General features: G+C 35.5%; 1 pseudogene; it reads left to right on the top strand.

Moving 5' to 3' along the window:
* The first annotated feature begins 3,752 nt into the window (after window positions 1-3,752).
* Window positions 3,753-4,666, top strand: LOC138429000 (olfactory receptor 5W2-like; annotated as a pseudogene).
* The last annotated feature ends 2,721 nt before the right edge of the window (window positions 4,667-7,387 follow it).

The following is a 7,387-nucleotide window of genomic DNA, read 5'->3' on the forward strand; positions in this document are numbered from 1 at the left end:
AGCAATCATGAAAATACATAAATAAATAGTGTGTCCAGCTCCAATGAAACTTCATAGATCAAGTATACTGACTGCTCCTCTAGATTAGATAGATAACTGTATGTAAGTTTGTACCTAGGAAAACTAAACAACTATTAGGATAAATAAACTATCTTGACATACATAAGTATAGAGAAATTTCATATACCAAGAAAAAAAATTGAATGAAAGAAGTTGCATATAAAATGTAAAATCTTTATGATTTTACTGCTATATAACTCAAAATATCCAAATTAAAGCATCATCAGTTCAGTCAGTTCAGTTCAGTTCAGTTGTTCAGTAATGTCTGACTCTTTGTGACCCCATGAACCACAGCACGCCAGCCCTACCTGTCCATCACCAACCCCCAGAGTCCACCCAAACCCATGCCCATAGAGTCGGTGATGCCATCCAGCCATCTCTGTAGTCCCCTTCTCCACCTGTCTTCTATCTTTCCCAGCATTGGGGTCTTTTCCAATGAGTCAGGACTTTGCATCAGGTGGCCAAAGAATTGGAGTTTCAGCTTCAACATCAGTCCTTCCAATGAACACCCAGGACTGATCTCCTTTAGGATGCACTGGTTGGATTCCCCTGCAGTCCATAATGGACATCAATTTGTGATGGATATGGAGATGATTTCTGAGATCTTAATAATGTTTTTGTTTTTTGTCTTTTTCTGGGAAAAGAGACCTTTTCATTCCTGACAATTTACTTTCAGTATACTTTTGTAGATGGAAGTTTTCTTGATACAGCATACTCTAAAAATGAGTTTCCACAACGTATGTTTGCTGTCAGATTGTTACTTTTTTTAAAATCTAACAGTCTCTTGTGCAAAAGAAGTGTGAATTATATATTTTTGATATTGATGTGATGCATAAGTTCTTGAAGTATCTCAACGTATAATGAATCTTTACATTATCTGAAGTGATGCCCTGCTTGTAGAACAACCCTGTCTTTATGCCCCTACTAACTCCTGTAGTCATTGTCCCTGTGGCAGGGAGACATAATGAATTTTGGTACCCTATAGTGCAGTGAACTGTGTATCACAATGCTCCATGTTTGAGGAACAGACAACTATGTTCTGTAAAAGTAATGTCTCGGTAGACATTTGCCTACAGAATTTTACTGTCACCAGGGTCACCAGGGAAACCCCATAGATTTTTTTTTCTTTTAATTGTATCTAAGGAAGGCATTTTCTTCTTAAGACATGCTTTCAATTATTTTAAGATATCTATTTTTAATGAAACATAAATCTCATTGGGTGATATTTTATATTATCCAACTTAAAATAATGAATGTAAGTACTCAAACATACTGCATGATTCTGTTTATGCACAAGGCAAAGAACAGGAAACCACATGGAATCAAAAATAGATTAATGGTTTCCAGGGATCAGGGAAGAAGGAAGGGGGAATGATAGCTAATAAGTGTGAGGTATTTTTATTGAACTGATGAAAAAGTCCTGGAAGTAGACAGTGGTGATGACTGAACAACCTGGAAAATATATTAAAAATCAAAGAACTCTACTTATTAAAATGATGAATTTTATAATTCAGGCATTATATTTCAATATGAAAGAAAATACAACCGAAGTGTAGTAATATTCCTAAATGAGGTATAGAGGGAGAATGTTTCAAAAACACAGAGGAACTGGAAATGATAAAGGGGGTGATCTTTTTGAGTGTCCTTAAGTTTCGTCTTTGACTAGAGAAGGAGAAGATAGTTTCAAGGTAATTGTGAAGCACATCATATAAACAAGCTGCAGTGCACTTTCTACCACAGATCAATTTGGTGACAAGAGTGGAACATAAAAGCTCAGCATTTGGCAGGTTGTGAATTTACAGGGGAATATACAGAAGTAGGAAAGTAATTAATGGAGTGTTTTTAATAACACCAGCTGCCGCTGCTGCTACTACTCCTAAGTCACTTCAGTAGTATCCAATTTTGTGCAACTCCATAGACGGCAGCTCACCAGGCTCTGCCGTCCTTGGGATTCTCCAGGCAAGAATACTGGAGTGGGTTGCCATTTCTTTCTCCAATGCATGCATGCATGCTAAGTCGATTCAGTCATGTCTGACTCTGTGTGACCCTATGGACAGCAGCCCACCAAGCTCCTCTGTACACAGGATTCTCTAGGCAAGAATTCAGGAGTGAGTTGACATTTCCGTCTTCAGTGCATGCATGCATGCTAAGTCACTTCAGTCGTGTCTGAATCAATGCGACCCTATGGACAGCGGCCCACCAGGCTCCTCTGTACACAGGATTCTTTAGGCAAGAATACTGGAGGGGGTTGCCATTTCCTTCTCCAAATAACATCAGCACCTAAGGGCAATAGCTTCAGTGATTTAAGTCATATTGTTCCTAGTAAAATAAAAGGCCCTCTACCTATTGTTCAGCTACCTAAGACCTGTTTGTCTCAGGTAGGTTTCCAGGTTCTAACTTAAAGAATATAGGAAAAAATACTTAAGTTTTTGAGGAAAAAATGTAAATGAAGGATTCTATGCTCGCTTACTTATTAAACCAGTATTTAACGACTAGAAATAATATTTTCTTCTCAGAAGAATCTGTCTGAAAAGGTTAATATCCACAATATAGCATTTTATTTGTTTTATTTGCTATTGAGTCACAAAAAATCCTTTATTTCTTTTATTATTGGGCAAGTGTAAACATAAATTTAAGGTAAGTTTTGTTTTATTTTATTAAAGGAATACTGCAGATACCACAACAAAAATAAAAACATGTACAAATCCATCTCCTTGTGAGCTATATGTCATGTTTACTTGGGCCTGAAGGGAAAAAATATCCATTAAATACATTCTATTCTTGTATACATTAAAATATAAACACATGCTCGAACATAAATACACACATATAGTATAGACAGAGGTCTGTATATTTTAAAAGCATGTACTTTCCTTCATCTCATTTCTGTTTTATAATTAAAAAAAAACTTTTAAAATATGAATTAATTCAAATGTATATGGTACAGTCTGTTGTCTTCACTCCCTTTTAACTTTTTTCTTGCATTGGGCAAGAGAGTTTTCCTTGACAACAAACATGCTACAAAGAAATAATGAGCAATGTGAAAGATAAACAATAATTTCTAGAACAGAAGAAGTAATAATTTTCTTACTTCATATCTCACCAAATACTAAACACAAGATAAACTAAAACAGGTAACAAAATTATTTTTTATTAATACTAATCAGTAATATACTAGCTACTTCTGGAACTAAGATGAGGATTCTTCAACTAATCATGTTTTTTGAGAAACATGAATTGTAATCACTTTCTTTACCCAACTGAATGTATTCAGGCATAGGAAATGCTTAGCCTTATGTCTTAGAGTATGCTCTCTCCAACATTAGTGTCTCTTCCAAATGGTTTTGAACCAGTGAAGAAATGTAAATTCATTCAGATCTATGCCCTGACATTAAGAAAAAAAAATGTAAGGCTCAGTGAAGAGCTTATAGAAAACAATGTACTTCATAAATGACATCTAGATTTACATCAAAATTTCTCAAAGGTCTTTTTCAGATAATTTTAATTACTGAAGAATAGAAAGCAATGCCTCTCTAAAGAGGGGGTGCATGGCTAAAAAATTTCCTGACTATAAAAACATTATTACAGAAAACAATGTTCTGCCTTATTGTATAGATGTGCACAAGTGTTACCACATGCAAGTGTCATTGTCTTGATCATATTCCCAGAAGTTTATGCAAGAACAAAGAAGAATGGATAGACGGAATTGCTCCTCCTTGACTGAATTTATTTTCTTGGGAATTACTGATAACACTGAGAACAAATTGATCCTATTTACAATGTTTCTCCTTGTTTATCTCATCAATCTTCTGGCAAATCTTGGAATGATAACCCTGATTAGGATGGATCCCCACCTGCACACACCCATGTACTTTTTCCTCAGCCACTTCTCATTCTGTGACCCCTGCAATTCCACAGCCATCAGCCTTAAGATGCTGGTGGACCTATTTGCCAAGAACAAATCAATCTCTTTCTGTGGCTGTCCTCTTCAATTCTTGGTCTTCTGTATCTTTGTTGACTCTGAGTGTCTCCTGCTGGCAGTGATGGCCTATGACTGTTACAAGGCCATCAACAGCCCCTCGCTCTATATGGTCAGCATGTCCAGTGGGATGGGTTCCCTACTTGTGTCTGGGGTTTACCTGGTGGGAATGACAGATACTTATTGTGCTTATGTTTCTGTGGGTCAAATAAGAGTAACCACTTTTTTCGTGATGTTCCTTCTCTCCTATTGCTATCTTGTTCAGATACACAGGTCAATGAGTTAGTGATAGTCACCATTTTGGGCTTCATTGTACTGAGTACCATTTCAGGAGTTCTTGCCTGTTATTGTTATATTATCCTTTCAATCTTGAAGATCCACTCCACAGAGGGGAGGCTCAAAGCTTTTTCCACCTGTACCTTCTACCTAACTGCTGTGGTAATCTTCCAGGAATCTATGCTCTTCATGTATTTCAGGCCAAGTTCTTCCTACTCTTTAGATCAAGACAAAATGTCCTCATTGTTTTACACCCTTGTGATTCCCATGTTAAACCCTTTGATTTACAGCCTAAGGAATGAAGATGTGAGACAGGCTCTAGTAAAATTGAAAACTAAATTGCATTTTTAAATATTTATACCATATATATGTGTACACATCCACACACATATGTAGTACTTGTTTAATTAAAAAATTATATGACATAACACATGAGAAACATAATTATTTTCAGATTCCTAAATAAAGAAGTATTTGGATTAAACGTCAATCCTAAAATATATTACAGTTCCCCTCACACGTCTGCTTAGTGTGTGTTCAGAATTTAAATGTGGCACTAATTGTTTTTAAAAAAACTTTTGAGTTTTCTAATTATGCCAACTTTTGTTTCATTTTTTCATTCAAATGCTGTTTCAATTTCCCTAGGACTTATTGTGCATTTACTGAGCATTTTCAGCACAACTTTTATGTTATAGTCCATCTTGTAGATTCTATACTAAAAGTTGTTAGGAGTTAATATTAAACATTAAGGAACTGAACATTCAAATAATTCATAATAAGATTTAAAGTCATCATGGAATAAAAATCAAGGGCTGTAAATCCAAAAGCAAAATGTTTAAAACTATTGTAAAAGAAAGATATACATACACACACACACACACACACACACGTATGTTAATACATATATGTGCTGTGCTGTACTTAGTTGCTCAGTCATGTCTGACTCTTTGCTACTCCATGGACTGTAGCCCACCAGGCTCTTCTGCCCATGGAGATTCTCCAGGCAAGAATACTGGAGTGGGTTGCCATGTCTTCCTCTAGGGGATTTCCCAACCTATCATCAAACCCAGGTTTCCCACATTGCAGGCAGATCCTTTACCATCTGAGCCACCAGGAAAGCACAAGAACAGGGCCTCTACATGTATACTATCATGTAAGATTGAATCGCCAGTCCATGTCTGACGTAGGGTGCAGCATGCTTGGGGCTGGTGCATGGGGATGACCCAGAGAGATGTTGTGGGGAGGGAGGTGGGAGCGGGGTTCATGTTTGGGAACGCATGTAAGAATTAAAGGTTTTAAAATTTAAAAAATAAATAAATTAAAAATTAAAAAAAATAAAATAAATAAATTTAAATTCAAACAAAAGTACAGGGTTGGGTAGCCTATCCCCTCTCCAGGGGAACTTCCTGACGCAGGAGTCAAATCAGGCTCTCCTGAATTGCAGGTGGATTCTTTACCAGCTAAGCTACCAGGGAAGCCCATATGCATATATATGGACATACATATACACAAATATATATGGTACATACTAAACTCTCAGTTAATTTTGTGTAACTGTGATATAATTAGCACTAAAAAACACTAAAAATGTTTTCTATTTTTTATTTATTACATATTTGCTTATTTTACAACTTTATGTCACCAGACAATAATCAGTGTTTGAATAACAGAGATGGGATGCTGAATCCTTTAGCAAAAAATGCTCATAAATCATATATATGTGTATGTTAATATATGCTTGTTTGTATGTTGTTACTTCAGTTTCAGTTATGTCTGATTCTTTGCAACCCAATGGATTGTAGACATCCAGGCTATTCTGTCCATGGGATTCTCCAAGCAAAAATGCTGGAGTGGGTTGTCATGCCCTCCTCTAGGGCATCTTCTCTATCCAGGAATCAAACTCCATGTCTCATATTTCCTGCATTGGCAGGTGGGTTCTTTACCACTAGTGCCACCTGGGAAGCCAATGTTAATACATGTACATTCATGTGTATATATATATATATATATATATATATATATATATATATATATTTAAAGCATAATTTAATATACATTTTTTTTACACGTGTATACAATAGATTTTTTCTGGGGGGAATGCACATTAATTAGTTGTGGACACTAATAATGGATCTATAAAGAAATGCATAATGATTACATCAGAACTAAACAGCTATGAGTTAATGATATTTACCTTTGTTTTTGTTTCCTGAAGGCTAACCACTGAGTCAGTTTGTTGAGAAAGTAAAGATATGGCCATATGTTTGAAGCACCATAAGCTATGGAAAGACTGTTAATTAACTATCAAAATTTTAAAAGCTTAAAGTCAATGATTGTCTTAAATTTTCTAGTCACCATTCTAAAATATCCTTATGTGAATGTATTTTAGAATGGAAGTAAAGTTAAAGAACTTGTTCTGTTATTCAAAATGTCATTTGTGAGACTTTATGGCATATTGGGCTTCCCAGATGTCTCAGTTGTAAAGAATCTGCCTGTTGACGCAGGAGATGCAGGAAATATGGGTTTGATCCCTGGGTCAGAAATTCCCCCTGGAGGAGGAAATTACAACCCTCTCCAGATTTTTGCTTAGAGAAATCCATGAAAAGAGGAGTCTGGCAGGATATAGTCTATAAAGTTGCGAAGAGTCAAATATGATTGAGCTCACACACATGCATGACATATTAGGAAAAATTCTCATGGTGGAAAAATACTGCAAAGAATTCTTATTTTACATAAAAGACATAGGTTTCTAATCCTAGCATATTTTATCATTTTATCAAACTCTTTTGGAACAGTTGCTTATAAAAAGCAACTTGATCAAAGCACTGTCTGAAAATTAAAGTCTAACAAAAATAGGGCATCAGTGGATTGTGATGTAACATATTATCTAGTTAATCCATCTCCATTCATATGACATATATTTGTTACATTATCTAAAGACTGATATGATTTACATATTGGTCCATTTTATTGGATCTAATGTAAGTGATATGAAGAAGAAAGAAAATTTCAGCCCATTAATTGATAGCCAAAATAGAATTGCAGCAAACAACATCTAGATAATATTTGGCT

The sequence above is a fragment of the Ovis canadensis genome, chromosome 24 (assembly GCF_042477335.2).
Source record: "Ovis canadensis isolate MfBH-ARS-UI-01 breed Bighorn chromosome 24, ARS-UI_OviCan_v2, whole genome shotgun sequence".
Lineage (NCBI taxonomy): Eukaryota > Metazoa > Chordata > Mammalia > Artiodactyla > Bovidae > Ovis > Ovis canadensis.